The sequence below is a fragment of the Trachypithecus francoisi genome, unplaced genomic scaffold (assembly GCF_009764315.1).
Source record: "Trachypithecus francoisi isolate TF-2019V2 unplaced genomic scaffold, Tfra_2.0 Lachesis_group10, whole genome shotgun sequence".
NCBI lineage: Eukaryota > Metazoa > Chordata > Mammalia > Primates > Cercopithecidae > Trachypithecus > Trachypithecus francoisi.
The window spans coordinates 22,486,019-22,508,379 of NW_022681455.1; the positions used below are offsets into that span (position 1 = coordinate 22,486,019).

At 39.2% G+C, this 22,361-nt stretch overlaps 1 long non-coding RNA gene across 1 annotated transcript; it reads left to right on the forward strand.

Annotated features, from left to right (window-relative positions):
* The first annotated feature begins 1,869 nt into the window (after positions 1–1,869).
* LOC117086793 lies at positions 1,870–16,071 on the forward strand. The gene is made up of 3 exons (XR_004438579.1): positions 1,870–2,197; positions 5,855–6,097; positions 13,715–16,071. It is a non-coding gene; the product is annotated as an uncharacterized LOC117086793 (long non-coding RNA).
* Positions 16,072–22,361: the final 6,290 nt, after the last annotated feature.

The window sequence follows — 22,361 nt, forward strand, 5'->3', positions numbered from 1 at the left end:
TTTGTATTTTTAGTAGAGACGGGGTTTCACAATGTTAGCCAGGATGGTCTCGATCTCCTGGCCTCATGATCTGCCCACCTCAGCCTCCCAAAGTGCTGGGATTGCAGACGTGAGCCACCATGCCCTGCCAATTGCCTTCTTTATATCTCATTTAAACCATTTATAACAAAGAAGTGGGTTGATTTTCAAGACCTAGTTCAGTGTTAGTTTGAATCTGATGCAAAAATTTGGCAAGTTTGGGATCTAAGAAAAGATAAAGATCTGAATGCTGAAAATCTAGAGAATTCAGGTTACTGGGGGATGACTTAAGGTCACTAGAACCCAAATGCAGGGAAGAGTTGGGTGCTTTTTGGCAAATAAACATTCCTGACTTAGCATTTTTCTTAAACCTGAACATGTCCGTTTTTTTTTTTTTTTAAACCTCAGCCAGGCCTGCGTGTTTATTCATCACATATTCTAAGCTCATATACAACTGTGACCTGATCCAGCCTTCAAGGAGCTCACTCTTGATTTTAGGAATCTTTCCACCACTTCGATTTTATCTTACTCCTGAAAGAGTCAGCCAGAACTGTTTAATTCAGTCTATATTTCTGATACAAAACTCTACCCAGCAACCACTGTGGTTTTGTTGCTTTAGGTACGTGTTAGAAAGCACCCACATCAATTTATAGAAAATCCTTAACTGCATCTCTAGTCCCAAAGGAGTCGTATTTTATTATATGGTGCTTTTTATTTAAAGAGATCGGTTTAATAGAAATTACTCAGGCATTTGAAGTGATAGCTTTAAAATGTGGGACTGGGGAGAATAAGAACACTTGACCTCTCTCCATAAAATTGAATTGTTCTTTAGGTTTAAAGTTTTGACAGACAAAGAGAAAGTGAGAGCAAGTGAGGGTGAAAATACATTCTTATTTGGTAATGAGTACCCATTAAGAGGACAGTATATTACATTTCATCTTCCTACTTCACATTCCTGTTTTAAGGATTTGTGAGCAAAGTGCTGTGAGACCTCGAGAGTTAAGAGGCTGGAGATAGGTAGTTTTGATGGTATTTTAAGGGGTGCTCCATAATGTGTAGCGTCTGAGTGGTGAAGCTTAATCAGCTTCAATTAAATCCAAAACATACTGAACAACTCCTGTGTGTCTGGCATTGAGCTGTGTGCCAAAGCAGTGGAACCACTGAGGCTTAGAGATGAAAAGGATCTTGGAGCCATTGGTTTCCTGCCTGCTGGAGTTTTACCATCAAGGACCCTTTCATTATTTTCCTTCTCCCATCTATGCATTTTATTAAAATTTTTGGTTTACTAAACCAAATTCACTAATGGGATGTTATTTTCATATCAAAGAGTGTAATTCTGCCAATCAAGGCTTCTGATCAGCATTAAATAATTAGGTTTCATACTGAATGCACAATTTCGAGTCAAAGGCAAAGACATTTGATGATATGTCTGCTGTGTTGCCATTTGCTTTGTGAGAGGTAAAGGTAGCCTGGTTTCTGTTCACTCTGTAGTACAGAATACATCATTAACAAGTCATAGGTGTGTTCTTTTAGGCATCTAATTACTGTCAACCTCTCATTTCACACAGGTGATGTGATAAGGTGAAAAGATTACTATATTTAGACTCAAAAGTCCTGAGTTTGAGTCCTGGTTCAACTATCTAGTCCATGAGCCTCAGTTTTCTCACCCGTTAAATGGAAATGATGATTATCCCAACTGCATTTCCAGGTTGTTTTGAATGATAAATGATATGGTGTATATATCAGCTTTTTGCAAACCAGAAAAAGCTATTCTATGGTAAACACATGCAATGGGCTGAATCGTGTCTCCCAAAATTCGTATGTTGACGTCCTCACCCCCAGGGCCTCAGAATGTGACTGTATTTGGATCTAGGGTCTTCAAGAGATAACTAAGTTAGAACGAGGTCATTTGGGTGGATCCTAATCCAACTGACTGATATCCTTCTAAGAAGAGGAACTATGGATACGGAAATACACAGAAGACAGGGAGAAGATGGCCATCTACAAGCTAAGGAGAGAGACCTCAGAAGAAACAAGCTTGCCACCCCTTGAATTTGGACTTCTAGTCATCAGAACTGTGGGAAAATAAATTCGTTGTTTAAGCCAGGAGTCCTCAATCCCCGGGCCGTGGATCTGTACCAGTTGGTGGCCTGTTAAGGACTGAGCTGCACAGCAGGAGGTGAGTGTGGGCGGGTGAGCATCACTGCCTGAGCTCCACCTCCCATCAGATCAGCAGTGGTATTAGATTCTCATAGGGGCACAAACCCTATTGTGAACTGCGCATGCGAGGGATCTAGGTTGCGCGCTCCTTACGAGAATCTAACTAATGCCTGCTGATCTGAGATCGAACAGTTTTAAGCCCAACCTATCCCCTCCACCACCCCGTGGTCTGTGGAAAAATTATCTTCCACGAAATTGGTCCCTGGTGCCGAAAAGTTTAGGGACCACTGGTTTAAGCCACCCAGCCTGTAGCACTTTGTTATGGCAGCCGTGGCAAAGGAACACAACACGTTTTAGACTATGATTTTACATGTACAGCGTGTTGAGAGCCAAAGAACCCAAATAATTCGTGGTATCTGCCCTTGAAGAGTTTTCAATCTTTTTGGGCACGACGAAACATACACATGGGAAATAAAATAGCATATAACCAAGTGCCCAAATCAGTAATATATACAGTTGACTCCATAAACATTTAGGAACCTTCTATCCCACATTTCCACATTCCATCCCAGTGGCTTTTGCCACTGAATTTCTTCACCCAATATTAGACTGATGGTTTCATCTTTCAGTATCAGACTCAAGCTTTAATCTAGAAAGAGGGGGTGGGGGGATAAATGCTATACTTTGGAACCAGTCCAGATATTTTAAGTATGTTTTTAAAAAGTTTAATCCTCACAACATAAAAGTTATTAGTTCTGTTTTTCAGGTGAGAAGAGTTAAGGTCAAAGAGATGAAAGCTAGTTAGTGGAGGGACTGGCATTCCAAGCCAAGCCCGTTCTGGTTAAACTAAACCCTGTGTTCTTTCCACTAGAGAACTGCTTTTTGTCTTAATTACAATTTTGTGACAAGGATGTATAGTCAAGGAATATATACAATAGAAGAAGAATTTAAGTGGACTTGAGGTTTGTGAATCTTAACTGGTTTCAATCGACTTTCACATCAGCAGCTCCTATTCTGGGGAAAGAGAATGGAGGATGGGAGTGATCCTGATAAACCTTAATGCGCAGGTTTGTGGAGAAATTGGATTCACACCCAAGCTTGTGGAGTGTGGGCGAGGCTGGCCTGTCACAATATCGGGACAGCCTCTCTTAATAACACTGCAGAAGGAATCAAGGGGCCTGTGGTTTGCGGTCAGTGTGCCTCTTGTGCCAACTTTGGCACTACAATGTCTTCAATCACATTATCTTCCAAACTGGCTCTTCATCCTGTGTCCTTATTTCTGCTAATGGTATGCACTTCTCTTATTCATGGACTCTGGAACCTTGGTGTTATTAAATCCTGTCTCTTCTTTCCCCCTTGCTCTTCCACGTTCCATTTCCTTTCAGCAGAATCACCAAGCCTTGATCATTTTTCATTTTTGGTGCTGCTTCAGAGTTGCTATAAATTTTGCCTGGGTCCTCTATCACCTCACCCTGCCATTTGTCAAGGGTTTGTAAAGGGTTGAGCAGCTTTATCCATATCCATTTGTAAAGGGTTGAGCAGGTTTATCCATATGAATGATCTTATTTAAGCTGTTCTGTACACCTTCTGCTACTTAAACAGGCCCTGTGCTTCCACATCTGCTCTCTATCTGCCTATCTGACTCAAACAAACTTCAATTGTCTATCTCAGACATAACCTCCTCCATAAAGCCCTCTTATGTTATCTAAAGTAATCGCTCTTCTGGGCTTTTATAGCATTACTGCTTGTAACTCTCTCAAAGAATGAATTTTGTGCTGTTCTTTATTTAATGAGTACAAATTGAGCGATAAATTTGAAAAACTTGTGTCTGATAAATATGAAAATCTCATTTTCAATATTTCTTAGAATTTCAAAATGTACTCAACACTATTATTAAAAATCAATCATGGCAATTTTAACATTGAGTACTCTTTATTGAAATATACATGCTCCTCTCTCAAGACTGGTATACTTTCTCACTCTACTCCCTTTACAAATGCCCTGATCGAACTTTGCTGATGAAATTATCTTTTCTTAGTTTCTTAGACTTTGGATGGTGGAGACCTGTGCCTGCTACTTCTCTCATCTCCTGATACCTAATGCATAGTGTTCAATAAATATTTATTTGGTGATAATAATATCAGAAACTAGATAAGCTTAGAAGATCCAACACCTTCCAAAATCTCTGTTAACCAGGTACTGAAATATGGTCAACCAGATGAGCTGAAATGTCAAGAACTTACAGACACACATGGTTTCATGGTTGTGAAACTAGAAGATGTGGCATATTTTACACAATGGAGGGGAGAGCAAAGGTTATGCATGTGTCGAGGCGGAGCCCCTAGGCAGGTTTCCCTCTTTTCCTTCCTGTGTACTGATTTTTATTTTGGTGAACTGAAACAGGGGTCTAACAAACTGGCATCTCATTTGTCTTTATAAACATAACTGCCAGATTGGCTTTGCAATCGGGGGCTCCATAGGGTGTCCACCTCCTCGGTTTGGGCAGCAGCATTACATCTGAGTCTTAGCAGAATGAAAATGGAAAACAATGGCTCAACACATTGGTTTCTTTGTCACCATCCACATGAGGGATCTCTATGGTAAAAAAAAAACAGACTCCAGGCCGGGCGCGGTGGCTCAAGCGTGTAATCCCAGCACTTTGGGAGGCCGAGACGGGCGGATCACGAGGTCAGGAGATCGAGACCATCCTGGCTAACACGGTGAAACCCCGTCTCTACTAAAAAATACAAAAAACTAGCCGGGTGACGAGGCGGGCGCCTGTAGTCCCAGCTACTCGGGAGGCTGAGGCAGGAGAATGGCGTAAACCCGGGAGGCGGAGCTTGCAGTGAGCTGAGAACCGGCCACTGCACTCCAGCCTGGGCGGCAGAGCAAGACTCTGTCTCAGGAAAAAAAAAAAAAAAAAAAAACAGACTCCAATGTTCAAGGTCCTGAGGCTGGAATCAAATCCGTCATTCATTTATTTCAGTATTTTAAGGCTAAATACGTAGGGAAGTAAATGAAATGTGAGAAAGCTATGCATTTGCAATGTCATCTTGAAAGTGAGTATCTTCAGACACATGAAGTAGATGAGTGGTTAACTTGGGCTGGGAGAGGGAATGAGGAGGAGGGAGTGAGAAGAGGGAGTGAGGAGGAGGGAGTGATGAGAGGGAGTGAGAAGAGGGAGTGAGACTGTACATGGCACAAGGTTTCTATTTAGTGTGATTGAAATGTTCTGTAACTTGATTGATGATGATTGTATAGTTCTGTAAATAAACTAAAATGCACTGAATTATATAATTAAAACATGCAGATTTTATATTTAAAATATACTTTGATAAAAATGTTTTAAAAAAATGAAAATCTCATAGGGTAGAATGAAATGAATAAGAGAAACAGTGAGGCATCCAGGGGTCTTTCTGCACAGTGGGTCTGTCGTTAGGCAGGTACGTTGCCACAGCCAGTTCTAATGCCCACACTCATAGGCTGATGCCTAGGACAATTGCTCAGATATCGCCTCTGACAGGCAAGTGTTCCATCTGTAACAGCAGGCATTGGAAGATGATGCCATTCCCTGCTGTTAGTATGATTATATTGACTTAGGTTTTTAATTTTCTTTCTTGCTGTGTTTTTTTTTCACCTTCTTAGCCACTAAAGCATGAACATCTGTGTTTTTCAGCTGCCTTTTCAGAAGGCAATAAAAAGGGTTTGTTCGATTTCTCTCTTCTGGATCTTCTGGATTATCAACGCTCCTCACTGGCTTAACCAAACACAAACGTGAAACAACTTGGAAAGGATCATAAAGTAAAAGATTGCAGCGTGTCTGTTGTGGACTGAACCGTATCCTCCCTCAACCCCCAAATTCATACATTGAAGCCCTAACCGCCAATGTGATTGTATCTGGAGACAGGGTCTTCAGGAGGTAATTAAACTCAAATGAGTTCTTAAGGGTAAGGCCCTAATCCAATAGGACTGTGACCTTATAAGGAGAAGAAGAGAGATTACCCCCTCCCACCACCACTATAGGAAGACACAGCAAGAAGGCAGAGAGCCCTAACCAGGACAGCTGTACATTGATCTTGGACTTGCCAACTTCCAGAACTTTGAAATAGAAATTGTTGTGTAAGACACCCAGTCTGTGGTATTTTATGATGGCAGCCCAAGTGAACACAGTGTCCTTCCAGAAAAAGAACTATGTCCCTAAGTTGAGGGTATTCACTTCTCCATAATAATAGATGCTCTGAAACATTCATGCCAGTTTGCTCCTGTTGCAGAAATAAGGACAGGATTGTTTTCTTTTTGTTTTGTAGTGCCTCCCCAACTAACCTCTCTTAGGCTCTTCTCATTCATATAATCTCTCAAGCCAGACTGGGTAGAGTCATCCTTGTCTCTGTATATGTCATCCAAGTTATCTTTTCTCTATACCTCAGTCAGTCACTAGATGTGATTTGATTTTACTTCCTATATGATTCTTGTATCTGTTCTCTCATCTCATTTTTTATTCCCCATGCTTTTGTTCATTTCAACATCATCTCTCATACGAGTTATTATAATTACCTCTAAAATCTACTTTGGTGATACCTTTGCCTGTCAATAACTTCCGGTTACCTACAGTAATACAAGCTAATTCCAATGTCTGTCATGCTCTGTATTAGTCCATTTTCACACTGCCATAAAGAACTGCCCGAGACTGGGTAATTTATAAAGAAAAAAGGTTTAATTGACTCACAGTTTTGCTTGGCTGGGGAGGCCTCAGGAAACTTGCAATCGTAGTGGAAGGGGCAGCAGGCACGTCTCACATGGCAGCAGGTGAGAGAGAGGGGGTGTATGGGGGAACCACCACTTATAAAACCATCAGATCTCATGAGAACTCACCATCACAAGAACAGCATGGGGGAAACCGCCCCCATGATCCAGTCACCTCTCACCAGGTCCCTTCCCTGACATGTGGGGATTACAATTCAGATTACAATTCTAGATGAGATTGGGGTGGGGACACAGCCAAATCACATCACGTTCCAATCCCTTGCTATGTTTTCAGACCTAATTCTACTCATTGCCCTTATATTAATCTCCATTACTGCTGTACTTCTTGCAGGATATGAGTGCAGCATATGACTTCATTCCTATGTGTCTTTGATAGGTCTTTTTTCTTCCTGAAATGTCTTCACTCCTGTATATCCTCATTCATTTTTCTGCACAGCTTAAATAGTATTTACAGCCAGGGTGAATTTTTAAACTGGGATACTTTTGAGAGTAAAAGTAAGCACTTGTTAATTATTGCTCCAGAACCACAGATGTAAACTGACATTATTTTAGGTAAATAGTAACAAATGGTTATCCTATTCGCAGCTAAAAGTTTATACTCTGCCTACTCTAGGAATCTATAACATGATCAGTAACACATCATAACTCCCCTTTTGTTTCGACATGGTCATGGTCATTTGCAAATAGCAGCTGAGAGGCTGACACGCTGTGCAGAACTCTAGCAGATTTACAGGGCTGAGGAGATTAAAATTAAATTTCTGGGACCTCCAATATAAAGGGACCTGGAAAGACTCCAGGTTTTTGTCTGGAGCCTCAAAAAAGTTGCACAATAGAAAGAGCAGTGAAAAGAAAATAGAAGAGCAACAACCCCAGATTCAAACAGCAAAATACCTTATCAAACAAAAGTGATTTGCTTTAACTTAGTTGAATATCTGAAGCAAAATTAAACCCAAATCTCAGAAAATATCATCTAGAGCCTCAAATTATCTCTTCAGTTTTCTTTATTACAATGCCTTGCATGTAATAAAAAATAATTAGGCACACCAGAGAACTAGATAAATTGAACAAAAATGAGGAGAAATAATAAAAAAAAAATAAAAGTAATCCCACAAGTCATCCAGATATTGCAGTTATCAGATGTGGACCAATGAACATGTTTAAGAAAGTATGTGCTAAAATGAAGGATAAGAGCAGACAACTGAAAAAAAAAAAAACTGAAATCAAGATCAGAATATCTGGGTTTAATAGCCAATTAGACATAGCTTAACAGAGGACTGGAATTGTAGGTTTGTTTCTATTCCTTTTCTCTGAAAGTTAAAAAAAAAAAAAACTGGAAAATGATACAAATTTGTAAAAGAAGAAATACATGAAAAACAGTGAATTGGTCTAATATATATGTAAGTAAAATCTTAGAAGCGGAGAAAGGAAATGGTACAAAAACAATGTTAGAAAAGATGTTTAAGAATTAGCAAAAACTGATGAAACACTTCTAACCACAAATTCAAAAAGCCTTACAAACCCAATGTAGAAAAAACAGAAAACCAACATAAGGCACACCATAATACAATACACAAAACAAAGGACAAAAATCTTAAAAGTATTCAGAGAGGACTTCTTGTTTCAGCCATAAATGAGTACCTCGTGTAACATTAACCCTTTTGCCAAACACAACGAAAAGCTAGACAAATTTTTAAAAAAGGTCAAAGCCATTGGAGTACAGCCAATGCAGGAAGGATGTAAGGTGGCACAGGCACTGATGGAAGGGTAGCACATGAAGATGAGCTTCACAGTCACACTGACTTTTTCCTTAAGGGCTTTTTTCAGATCATGGCATTGGGGGAATAGTGTCTGAGCAGAAAACAATAGTATCATTGACTTAAGAAGACAGAGGTTGTAACTTGGGGCTGCCAAAGTTGCTAGGACATGAAGGCCAATATCTAGAGAGGAAAAACTGTAATAAAATGAGGTCAAATGTTGCTATATCTATGTTGCACATGTACAAAATAAAATGAAAAAAATTATGCTGAAAGCAGCAAAGATTTGAGTAGTTGTGACTGTTAGAGGGATAAATATTGGAGTTTCGAGACGGCTAAGGTGGATGGACCCTGGGAACTACCTCAGGCTTTTGTCTGAGAATTGGGAAATGCCACATCTTAGGAGAAAGGTCTGTACCAAAGGGTAAGGGGAAAACCTACCTATAAACATAGAACAAACCTATCACAGGATCAGGGTGATGTGCCTATACTCTGTCTGTCTGCCAGAGAAAAAATTTTTCTTTTCAGATGAAGGGGTCATTATCCAGAGCCTCAACATTTTTTATTCATAGGTCTATTACCAAAAATTTTTAAATTGAGGCATGCTATATAATACAACCAAGGCAAGGCGTGGTGGCTCACAACTGTAATCCCAGCACTTTGGGAGGCTGAGATGGGCAGATCACTTGAGCTAAGGAGTTTGAGACCAGCCTGGCCAACATGGTGAAGTCCCATCTCTACTAAGAATATAAAAATTAGCCAGTGTGGTGGTGGGCACCTGTAATCCCAGCTACTCGGGAGGCTGAGGCAGGAGAATCGCTTGAACCCAGAGATGGAGGTTGCAGTGAGCCAAGGTCATGCCACTGCACTCTAGTCTGGGTGACAGAGCAAGACTCCATCTCAAAAAAAAAAAAAAAAAAAGAAGAAGAAGAAAAAGAAAAGAAAAAAGAAACTGCCCCTTATGTGATTCAGATACTGAAGTCACCAGAGTCTTCAAAATAATTTTGAATAGTATATTCGAGAAAACAACAGGAAAAAGGGATATTTTCAGCAGACGTGAAATCTGTAAGAAGGAATCAAATTGAATTTTGGAACCGAAACATACATTATCTGAAATTAACAATTTAGTAGATTGTTTCTATGAATTATGCAAAGGAAAACAGAGAATTAATGAACAGGAAGACAAGTCAATATAAAATGATCATATTGAAGCACTGAGAGGAGATATGGAAAATTAATCTAAAGACTCATATGAAACAAAAATAATATTTAAATAGACACTGACCAAGAATTTTCAAACTTATCAAAAGTGTTCAAGATACTCCATGAATTCCAAGCAAGAGTATTGACACCTAGGAGAAACTATATCTAGGTACTTCATAGTCAAATGGATTCTTTTTAAAAGTCAAAGAGGAAATTTAAAAAATACTGGAGTAAAAAGTTATATTAAAGGAAGCAACAGTGATACTGATGAATCACTTTTCTGCAGAAATGAAGTGAGTCTCATCATTGTAGAATAAAATCTTTGAATTATGGAAAGAAATTATGTGGCAAACCATAATTCAATATCCAGGGAAAATATACTGCAAATGTGAAGGCAAAATGAAAACACATTCAGACAAAAAGTGAGAATTTTTCACCATCACAAATTCTGTATTCTTCGTATAGTGGGATATTGATCTGGAGGAAGCACAGAGATGCAGAAAGGAAAGGAAAGCATAAAAATATGAATTAAAAAAACAAAATTAATTAATCCAAAATAAGGCCAGAAAGCTAAATAATGGAACACATAATAAATAAAAACAAATGGCAAAAAGGTATATTTATCCAAATGTATTAGTAATTAAATATGAATAGATTAAATTCTCCAATGATAAGACAAAGATTGACAGATTAGAATAAAAAAAAACTGGATATGCTGTTCACAAGGAAAAAATAATTTCCTTTTGTTTATTAAGGCCAATGAAAACTACTTTGTCTGATTTTATTTTTAAAAGTTTTGATGCTGTCTGAAAAAAATTAATCATTCAATATATTTAAATATCTGACAATGTTGCAAATATCCAGTTCTTATATATTTTTACTCTAGTCAATCTAACATATGGCTAAAGTAAAATCTGTTTAAATCAGGGATTCTTAATATATTGTTAAAACTAATTTACAGATGTATATAACTATTTCATCTTATAGCTGTATTCTGGTTTCTCAATAAATAGACTGAGTTAGCTTTATTGCAGTATCAAAAAGAAATTCCCTGATAAACACCAGTTCTGCTGTCTGAGAGCTCTCAGTTCACTGGTTTCTATAGCTCTTGGCTTTATTTTCTGGGGTGTTCTTCCTATTCCACTGTTGTTCTTGAATATCTGAAGGGAACATTGGAGAATATGTCCTTTTTAGGTACTAAGCAGATTTGTTAATACAGTAACTCATTGTAGAAATTCTGGGCCCCCCCAAATTCTTTTAACTCTTAATTTGTCATAGTGTCTCTTACTCTTGGTTGGTGAAACTTTTGCCAGTAGAGTAAGTCCTCTGGATTTGTGCACTTTACATCCGTAGATTCAACTAACCACTGATCAAAAATATTTTTAAGTGTCTATACTGAACATATACAGACTTTTTAAATTATTGCCAAAACAATACAGTAGAACAACCATCAAAACAGCACTTATACTGTATTATTAATAGATATTTTAAGCAATCTAGACATGATTTGAAGCATATAGGAAGAGGATGTGCATAGGTTATATGCAAATACTATGACATTTTATGTAAATAACTTGAGCAGCTATGATGTTGGTATCTGCAAGGAGTGCTAGAACAATCCCCTATGGATACTGAGAGATGACTGTACGATCTGTCAAACGTTTGTATCCGAACAGTTCTATGTGCCAAAAGCTACACCCACAATTCTTTTTGAGATACTCCTCTTTCTAGATTTATCTTGAGTTTACTGACCTCCTGGATGAGCCATGTATACATTCTCTTCATCCTAAGCATTTTTCCCCCAATAAAAGATTTTCTGTGGGCAATTTTGAACCATTCACAGTGTTTAACTAAGGAGGTGATGATCATACAAAAGATTTGGTCGTTTTCTTGAGATGTAGTCTAAGTTTTGTTGCCCAAGCATATAATTTTTTCTCTCATTAACTGCATCTTCCAATCCTGCTAGAACTGAAGTTTCTAGATTCCCTCTATATACTTTCATCCCAGGATCCTCTCCATACTTTCATCGAAATTCTATAGAACTTCTCTTACTCTTGTAATACCTAATCAAAGACAGCTAAAAATAACAACCCAAACACCCTAGCAATATTCTTACATTGCAATCTCTTTGTCTAAAGCCACAAGTTCAATAGGTACATTTGCTCACTTCCATGATATCACAGATGACATATAACCCAAATATGACATCACTGCGTAATATAGATCATCATTCTTCTCATCCTCCAATACATTTTCCTCATTACCTACCACCTGGCTCTGAGGTCAGTAGCTCATATTTTATGTCTTTGTGAAGTCATCATCCTACTTCTGATACCAATTTCTGTGTACTGGTTCAGATTTCTATATATTTTTAGATTTGCTTCAGTAGCAGCAATCATAAAATCCCATTAATTTACAATAACAAAATTTATTTTTTGTTCTCATTACCTTTGGAAAGCTAGCAGATTGGTAGCTGCAGCTCTGCTCCCCAGGTCATCTCGATTTAGTTTCCCAATTCCCTCGTCAACATATATTGCACGTATCGTAGAAAGTGATAACTACACATGCAACATGGGCTGGTTTGCAGCATACAGAGAGCCCAAGCAAAAAAGGGGTGAAGATCTACAGGGGTTAGCCTGGGAACACTGCTCTAAGAGGTTTGAATCTATCTAAGCAGATCTTTCCTCCCATATTCCAGGCTCATCACTTCCTCCTATTTCAATGTAGCTAATCCATACACAGATATTCAGACAGCTCCACATATTCTTGTTCAGCTGTACTGAATGAGACATTTCCACAAGCTAAGCCCCAGCTCAAATTCTGTACAGGAAACTCCCGATGCTGTCCCAGAACTCACGGGCCAATGTGCTCTACTTTGTTGCTGAAGTTTGGTCACCTGGTTCCCCTGACTTCAACTCCTCCAGCTTCTCATCATTTGGCAATCCATTGCTGTCAGTCCTTCTGGGCTTCCCAATCACTGCTGGAGTACTTCTGTCCTTTATGCCTAAGGCTGCAGCGACAGGCATAAAGCTCTCCTCCAGACCCCGGATTCCATTTTTCCTTCCCTTCTGTATCCTCGCTGTATATGCACTGTGAGTTTTCGACACTCTCAGTTTAAAGCCATGCTGTGACTCTGGCCTTTCGATGAGGCATCATCCTCTGGCTTCTGCAAAGAGCCTGACACAGAGTGCCCTGCAGAGAATAGTTTCAAGATGTCTCCAGAGCCCTGGAGCTGCCTGAGTGACAGAGGGCACTCCAGCTGTCTTAAGGACTTTTTTCTTTTTTTTTTTCTCAAATCAGGATCTTACTACCTGGCTCAGATGGGAGTGTAGGGGCATGATCACAGTTCACTGCAGCCTCAAACTCCTGGGCTCATGCAGTCCTCCTGCCTCAGCCTCCTGAGTAGCTAGCACTACAGGTGTGCACAATCAAAAGCTAATTTTCAAAACCGTCAAGGTCCTGCTATAGTGCTCATGGTGCCACTACATTGCTGGTCTGGAACTCCTGGTCTGAAGCAATCCTCCCGCCTCGACTTCCCAAAGTGCTGGGATTATAGGCATGAGCCACTGCGTCCAACCTCTTAAGGACTTTTTGATCCGGCTTCAGTTTCTGCTCCACTGTTGGTACAAACCTGCTTTTTAAAACCCTTTGGATCACACTGGTGCTGCATCAAAGCCTTCAGCCAACCTGGGAACTGACCAGGACTCTGCAAATTCCTTATGTAAATACCAGATCTGTTTTATGGGCGGGGCACCTGGCATCTCCATTTACCTCCAAATTTGTTGATACCAGATTGCATTTTTCTGTCATTTCAGGGCACCAAGGAAGAGAACCAATGGCAGAAGTCACACGTGCAAGCAAGATGGGAGTCTGGAGAGCCTCAGGCTAAATCACGAGTGCTCAGCCCTCCTCTCTTTGTAAGGGCAACTGGGTCATATCTGCCAGCTTAGAGCTGCTCTGTCCATAGCCCTAAAATTTAACACCTAGAAAAATCAATGCACTTAGCAAACTCTCTCAGCTGGTGATGAAACCTGTCACTAGCAAAGGGACTCATCCCAAGGGAGCTGAACACCTGCCCCTATACCCTGACAATGGATAAGAAACAAGCACCACTGTGGATGCAGCCCCAGAAGCCTAGTGTCAAGGGGGCGCGAGGCCCTGCTTCAGGCTGGGGGCCTGGGGAGGGGCTGGTACCTCTCCACCTCCTGCAGCTCCTGTTCCTCTGGCTCCTGGTGAAAATTCGGGTCTGACACCTACCAGGTCTCGAACCCATAGCAAGCCACAAGGCTTCACATTCTGAGATGCAGCTAGAAGAAGCTGGTATAATATATGGTCATGCACTACCTAACTGCGTTTCCTCAACATGGGACTGCATATATTACAATGGTCTGTCCCATGAGATTATAATACAGCTGAAAAATTTCTATCACCTAGTGTTATCATAGCCATAGTAATGTCAAGGCCCAAGGTATTACATGTCTGTGGTAATGCCGGTGTAAACAAACTTGCCACACCGCCAGTCCTATGAGTAGAGCACAAACAATTATATAATACATAGTCCTTGATCATAATATACAATTATATTACTGGTTTATGTATTTACTATAGTATACTTTTAATCATTATTTTAGAGTGTACTCCTTCTGCATATATGTGTCAACTATAAAACAACCTCAGGCAGGTCCTTCAGGAGGTATTCCAGAGGAAGGCAATGTAATCACAGATGACAGCTCTCTGTGTGTTATCGCCCCTGAAGACCTTCTGCTGGGACAAGATGTGGAGGTAGAAGACAGTGATATTGATGATCCTGACCCTGTGTAAGCCTAGGCAAATGCATATGTGTGCTGTAGTCTTAGCTTTTGCCAAGAAGTTTAAAAAGTAAAATAAAAATAGGAAATAGTTTATGGAATAAGGATATAAACTATTTTTGTACAGCTGTACATATGTTTGTGTTTTCAGCTGTGTTATTACATAAAGGTCAAACTTTAAAAATAAACAAGTTTATAAAGTAAAAAGATTGCAGTAAAGTACAGTAAGGCTAATTTATGGTTGAAGAAAAACATCTTAAAAATAAATTTACTGTAGCCTGAGTGTCCAGTGTTTCTAAAGTCTACAGTAGTGTCATGTCCTAGGCCTTCGCATTCACTTACCACTCACTCACTGACTCACCCAGAGCAAATTCCTGCCCTGCAAACTCCATTCATGGCAAGTGCCCTATACAGGTGTACCATTTTAAACCTTTTATATTGTATTTTTATTGTACTTTAAACATATCTACGTTTATATGTTTAGATACACAGGTGTTTACCATTGTGCTACAATTGCCTACGGTATTCAGTACAGTAACACACTGTACAGGTTTCTAGGAGTGATAGCCTATACCATACGGACTAGGTGTGGTAGGTTGTACCATCTAGGTTTAAGTAAGCATACTCTATCATGTTCCCACAACAATAGAATCGCTTAATGAAGCATTTCTCAGAACATATCCCCATGGTTAAGCAACCAATGACTGTACTTTCTGTCTACCTTTCACCTCCATAATATGTATATTTTTCTACATTTCTCATGGTAGAGGGAAAGAGCAACAGGACTTCCAGGAAAAAAACTAATGTGTCTTCAGGCTTCTGCTTGTATGTGGCTCATGTTATATCTGAGCGTATGCTATTGGACAAAGTGAGTCACGTAGCCAAGGCTTACAATGGGATGGGGAAGCATACTTTATTTTCTTGAAGGCGCTCTAAGTCACATGGCATCGATGGGGTCATATTGTTCTTTTATAGTGAAGAGGGGAGCAAATAATAGAGGATAATAATATAGTCCAGCAAAGATACTAAGACCACTTATATCCAAAAAGCAAGATCAGTTTGGTGGAATGACTTACTAATGCACTGAGATGCCCGTATGCCCATATTCCCTGCCAAACAGTCTAAATGGAAAACTAGAATCCTAATTAAAGTGAGAAAAGGCGTGTCACAAAGCTTCCTTTATTGTAGAGCAGTTGAGTTGTGGTGTTCGTTACTAGATTTTTTTACTTAGCATGGTGTTAGTTGTATATATGCCTTCTATTTATTAAGCACTTACTATGTGCCAAGCATAGTAGTAAACCTTTTTCTGACCTTATTTAAACCTAACAACAGTCTCAAGGTGGAACTATGTCTCTTCCCATTTACAGATGAGAATGTTAGGCCGGGCGCGGTGGCTCAAGCCTGTAATCCCAGCACTTTGGGAGGCCGAGACGGGCGGATCACGAGGTCAGGAGATCGAGAATGTTAAAGGACAGAATAATTAAGCAACTTGCCCAAAGTCCCAGGTCCCTGCTCTTATCTGCTATATTTTCTCTCTTTTTCTTTTTCATGTAATACAGAAAGTCCATGATCATCACGATGCACCTCTGTGTGAATATCACAGGAATGGCAACTTACGACCTTATGAAGTAGTTTATCCTAATTTAGGGTAGCTCAAATTACTAGAACAAATATTTAATGGGCCTTTAATCCGCTACCCCTAAAATTTTTTCCAGCTGGTTCTAGTTTTATCTTATGGAGCTAAATGTATAGAAAATAATCCAAATAATCTTCCTTCAAGTAGAAGAAATCATCTTCTAGATTTTATCTTTCCCAATCTAAAAATACATTGTTGTTTCAACAATTCCATGAATAACATGGATTGTGGATTTTTATCATTGTAGTTACTTTTCTCTTGGACTGCCAGACATTTTAGTGTAGAACAAGAGCTGTCTGCAATAAAACATAATGAATGTTTATGCTAAATGTTTAAGCATCGACAACTTCTATTCAACTGATATATCTCAGAACACAAAAGAGTACTTGCAGTTTCAGGAAATTTGGTTCCTTTCTCCTTCTCTGATCTGAATCGTTACATTGATAAATTTGACATATTCTGCTGAACAACAAATTCTGGCATCTTCAGTGAGGAATCAGTGTCTGTCTCTAATAATTCTTTCTGTGAAATCCTGACCTGAAGTCTCCTCTATCATCCCAAATATTTAAAAAAGATTAAAGGTGAGGCATGGGTTTCTCTGGCCTGCTTTGGTAAATGTTTGTGCTCACGTAACTCATTAATTGTTTAGGTTTAATTCAAGACAAATACCTGCACGTTTATATTTGACGCTAGTATTTGCCAAATCCCAAAACTGATCTGAACCCTAAACATACCATCTTCTTGGCATCTCCTCCAAATAACACACATAGCAAATATATTGACATCAGCTGTACTTTAAAATGTCAACTCTGCTTTTCCTTTTCTCATGATGCTAATAAAAGATTTTATTTAAAAACCCTAAAATTGGGAATGAATGCCAAATTCCTCTCTTACCATTCAGTAGGTTTTTTCCTGTTTTAGGTGTGGACTATGAATTATTTCATTTGACCTTCTTGCTGTTTACACAGTTATAATATGTGAAAATACAAAATTTAGGCAGTTTCCATTATGCGATGGGAAAGTAAAACTTTATTTTTTAAGAGAATCTGTAAATATGTACATTATTGGAGCTGCCACAACCAGAATTATCTTTACTGTTAATTAATTAATCAAAAATATGGTGGACATTATTGACAATAAGCCCTGAAGCAACAATTTTGGAATGACCTAAAAGAATTGCTAGATGTGTCATTCAAAGTTCAATAAAAATACCTTATAGGAAATTTTCTTTTGGACTAACATGTCATGATGGAGTTGAACAAGCAGTAGATTAACATTGGAACACCAATTTTAAATTACAGTGTTGTGTGATATTAATAGAGTGATTGTAATTAAGGAACTAGTCCTCCTTTGATCTTGTTTGCCTCATCTGTAAAATTATCTACTCTTACTATCACCATCACTAATGATAAAAACATTTAAAATATTGCTACTTGTGCTAGGCAGAATCATGGCCTCAAAGATGTCCATGACTTAGTCTCCGGAACCTGTAACTGTGTTAGCTCATGTGGTAAAAGGGACTTTTCAGATGTGATTAAATTAAAAATCTTGACATGGGGAGATTATCCTGGATTGCCTGTGAGAATGGGCATTGTAATCACTTGGGTTCTTATAAGTGAAAGAGCGGGGGTAGGGGGGAGGAGGTGAGGGGGGATATGAGAATAGAAGCAGAGTCAGAGTGATGCAGCCTAAGAAATACCTCACTGTATATTGCTGCCTGGCTTCGAAGGTGGAAGGGACCACGAGCTAAGGAATGGAGGTGTCCTCTAGAAGCTGGAAGAGGCAAGGACACAGATTCTCCCCTAGAGCCTCTGGAAGGAAGGCACACCTGCCAACACCTTGATTTTAGTCCAGTGAGCCCTATTGTGGACTTCTGACTTCTGACAGTGTAATACAATCAATTTGTGTTGTTTTAAGCCACTAAGTTTGTTGTAATTTGTTGTCGCAGTAATAAGAAACAAATACACTATTTCATTAGACTACTGTAATGATTCCAAAACTTAATAGATTATGATAAAGTGCTTTGTAAACTGAAGTACTATAGAAATGTTAATTATTATTGACAAAATTAAAGTGGGTTCTAACAACTCTAATTAGAAGGATGAGGTCTGTTTCAAATAAAATTTAGATTAGAGTTGGGCTAGTGAGTCTTTGCCATTTTCATAAACTTTAATAGGGATTCCCCCCAAAGTGAATTAACAGAACTATTAAAAGCAACCCCTCTGGGAACAATCTGAAATTAATTTTTCAGCTTTATCGCCAAACATTCTCTAAACCATAAATTAATAGGAAGCAATTCTCCCCTGAGTGGAGCAACCGCTCAAGTTACAGGTCCACTGGTGTAGCACACAAGTGGCCTGAGGATTAATCCATCTTTGGTGGTGGAAAATTTTTAAGTCAAAGAAAAATACATTGTATGTCATAGCCCACTGTAGTGTAATTCTAATGGTAAAGTATTTTTCAATTTTGTAGCCTACAAATATATAAAGGAAGCATCTTCCAGCTCAAGAAAGAACTTTGTTCTTGCCTTCTCCCTTCTAATCTCAGTCACTAGTTGTTACCATTAATGAACCCTCATGAGAAAAGCCTAATGACATTGTTTATCGGCAACAGACTATAATAATATTTCCAATTGAAAGAATAGGGATGACCCCTTCTTAGCCAGTAGTTTCTTATCTTTTGTACCTGAAAACTATTTTATATACAGGAACAATAATATTTAAATTTTAAATCAACTAATATATTTGTTTTAAGCTATTTATATAGTTAGCATTGTGCAGAAAATTGATTAATTGCCTAAAATCTTCACTGTTATTCCAGATATCTTGTTATCAAAAGGGACACTTCTGTATTCTCAAAATTATTAGTTTGTCTTTGCAGTGGTTTTCAAAAGCATATCGATTGTTGAAATTAAAACTAATTTGTCTATTACAGACATGACCTTGGTTTCAAACAGGTTCTGATAAATCTGGCCAGTCCAGCACAAATGGAAAAAAAAAAAAAAGACATTGGAAAGAATACGGCTGAACTGAACATTGTAGGCACACCAAGTCTATAATTTCACTCTGGACCTTGAATGAAAACATGTTTCATTTAAATTTATTCCTACACAAAATTATTTTAATCTAGCAATTACATAACAAAAGCCTCCAGGGGAAATTTGAGCCACTCGACTTCTGGTAGTTGTAGTCGTTTACAAAGACAGAGGAGCCAAAATGATACTAGGGTGAACATGAAGTTCTGCCTCCAGGACTTAAAGGGTGCCAGGGGAATATGGATTTTATTTATAAGGAATTCTCTTTGGGCACAAATTTGGAACAGCTGGGTGTGGCATGCATTTTAGCAGCCCAATGTGAACAGAAAATGAGCAGAATTTTGGTTTGCTTTGGTGTCGGCATTTCGTTTTTTGGACTTTGTCCAATAAAACTAATTTTTTTTTTTTTTAACTCTTGTCCTAAACTGCAACCGCTGTTGCAAAAAATAGTCTGGCACCTACATTTGACTTCCCGGTGGAAGTCCTTGGACGCCTTTCTACAAGAACGCAGTCCCCTCTGACCATTGGATTCATCTCTACCCTAGGGCACCTGGGAAACGTCAGGCTTTCCTGTGCCCAGAGGGAGCATCCCTGCTTGCTAGTAGCAGCTTCCTTCACTGTGTGTGTAGCTGCCTTAGAACCAAGCTAAGCACAGGAATGCCTCTGCAGAGGCAGCCTTGCACGGCACCAGGGAATGTTGTTTTGTGTATTCAGACTCCATCTCCTAAATTTTTTTTTTCTTTTTTCTTTTTCTTTTTTCTTTTCTTTTTTTTTGAGACAGGGCCTCAGTGCAAGCTCAATCAAGGCTTACTACAGCCTCAACGTCCTGGGCTCAAGCAGTCCTCCTGCCACAGTCACCCAAGTAGCTGGAACTACAGGCATGTGCCACCACACCCAGCTAATTTTTTATTTTTTATTTTTGTAGAGATGGGGTCTTTCTAGGTTGCCTAGGCTGATCTCAAGCTCCTGGGCTCAAGTGATCCTCCCATCTTGGCTCCCGGAGTGCTAGGATCCTGGGCACATGAGACACTGTGCCCAGGCCCAAATTCTGTATTTCTCCCAGCTATTGTGAAGCCTCCGACATGGTCTGTTCTGATTCTGTCACCTTTCTCTTCCTTCTGAAGCCCCAGTAGGGGCCTTGCCTCTCCAGTGTACCTGGCTTTTCAAGGACCTTGTCCCCATGTTTCCATTGTTGATGGCAGGACCATGGCAGGACTTTGCCTTCCAGTGCCACTATTATGTCAGCAGGCTAGCCCTGAACACTACATGGTAAGACCCCTTATGTGAGAGTTTTACACCTACTTGATCTTACTCCTCTTTCCAGGTGAGCACCACACACTGACCCAGCTAGGCTCAGGGTAAGGTAGCTCTTGCTCATTTTGGCCAGGTATTTAATGATGTGACATTCACAGTGTGCCTTTCTATTTATCTTTTTATCCTTTTCAGTTCAAGAAACGTGGCTATACCAGCTCACCACAGTGCCCATCCCACTCTCTAGAAGACTTTGATATCTCACTCATAGAGCAACTCCTGCCAGGAGTTTATATTGTGTGCAGCTGATTCAGGCAGTAACTTCCACTCAGCAAGGGGGTCCCTTTAAGAAAAATTACTTCTCTTCTTTTTATGCCCAGTATGGTTCTTAAAATCAACCAGACCTATCTTTCACCAGCACTACTTGGTTCTTTTAAACCACAGTATTTCTGCTTCTTCTAGTTAGAAAACTTGAAAATGAGATTGAAGATATGATTTGCTTTCTGGATTGTTGTATGCTACTAGAACCGAAGAAAGAGAAGGAACAATGGATAAATCGATGGACCATATCACCCTGGCACCTATATCAGCTCAAAAACTGAAGGAAATACCCCTTTCCTGCCCTCTCTTTGACTAATGCTATAGACTCTGAGTCAGTAGTTCCTCCTGGGACCTGAGAGTCCATGTTCTTAATGAGCTCCAGGTGTTCCCATGCTGCTGCCCCTCTGACCACACTTAGAATTGGAAGGCTTGAAATGAAATCTGAGAAATCAGCCTCTTGATTCCAATTTTAAACATGCAATTGATTCTTGTAATTTTTCATTCTTGTCGAAATGCATACCAGTAAGTTTGTAATCAGTATTGACATGCTTAAAAGAATTTAAGACTTGCTATATTTGTCATTTTAATGTATTTAAACTTTAAAGATTTGTTCAGAACTTGGAAAGATTTTGCTTGTTAAGCTCATAAATTTACCCACTCAGGCATATGAGATAGGGTACTTTGATTTATAAATGAAGTTTAAAATTAAAGGAATTTAATTAACTAAGTTTTTAAAATGAGATTGGTTGTTTTAAGGGGAATTTACTTTGTGTAACTTGAGTTGATCAAACACTAATCCAAGTTCCCTGCAAAACCTGTTCTGTTTTATATAACATTTACTCATTTTAGAAATAGATGAGAAGATTTGCAAATTGAACCTAAAGACTTAAGGCAAATTATGTATCTTTTTATACTTTAATAAAAAATAAAATAAGCTTAAAACACAACTCTAACTGGCCCTTTTTATGTAAAAAGAAGTACTTGAATAAAATTTACCTTGACAGCAGTAGCAATTCTGCAACTCTGACTTGTGTCTTTGAAAATGTCTTATTTCCTCTGCATTGCCTGGCTTCCTCTCTTGCTGTTCTGCTGGGTGGGGGGGCAGGGAGATTGGAGGAGGGGAGCACACATCTGGGAATACTTTTCTACCTCATTCAGGGCATCTACCTCTCTCCTTAGTGGGTGGGCTTCCTAATGGATTCCTGGGGCTTCTTCACAGTCTCTTTCTTCTGGTATATCTGAATTCCTTCCCCAACTAGTGTCTTGCTCCTCCTCTTCCCTTCCTCCCTCCTCATTTCCCCACCCGATTCCCCTATCCTCACAGTTTTCCCCCCATACTCCTTAGTCTTTTAAATCTCTTACACCTGCCTCCCACCATGCCCCTTGTAGGCACCTACTTCCTTTTGTCCTTA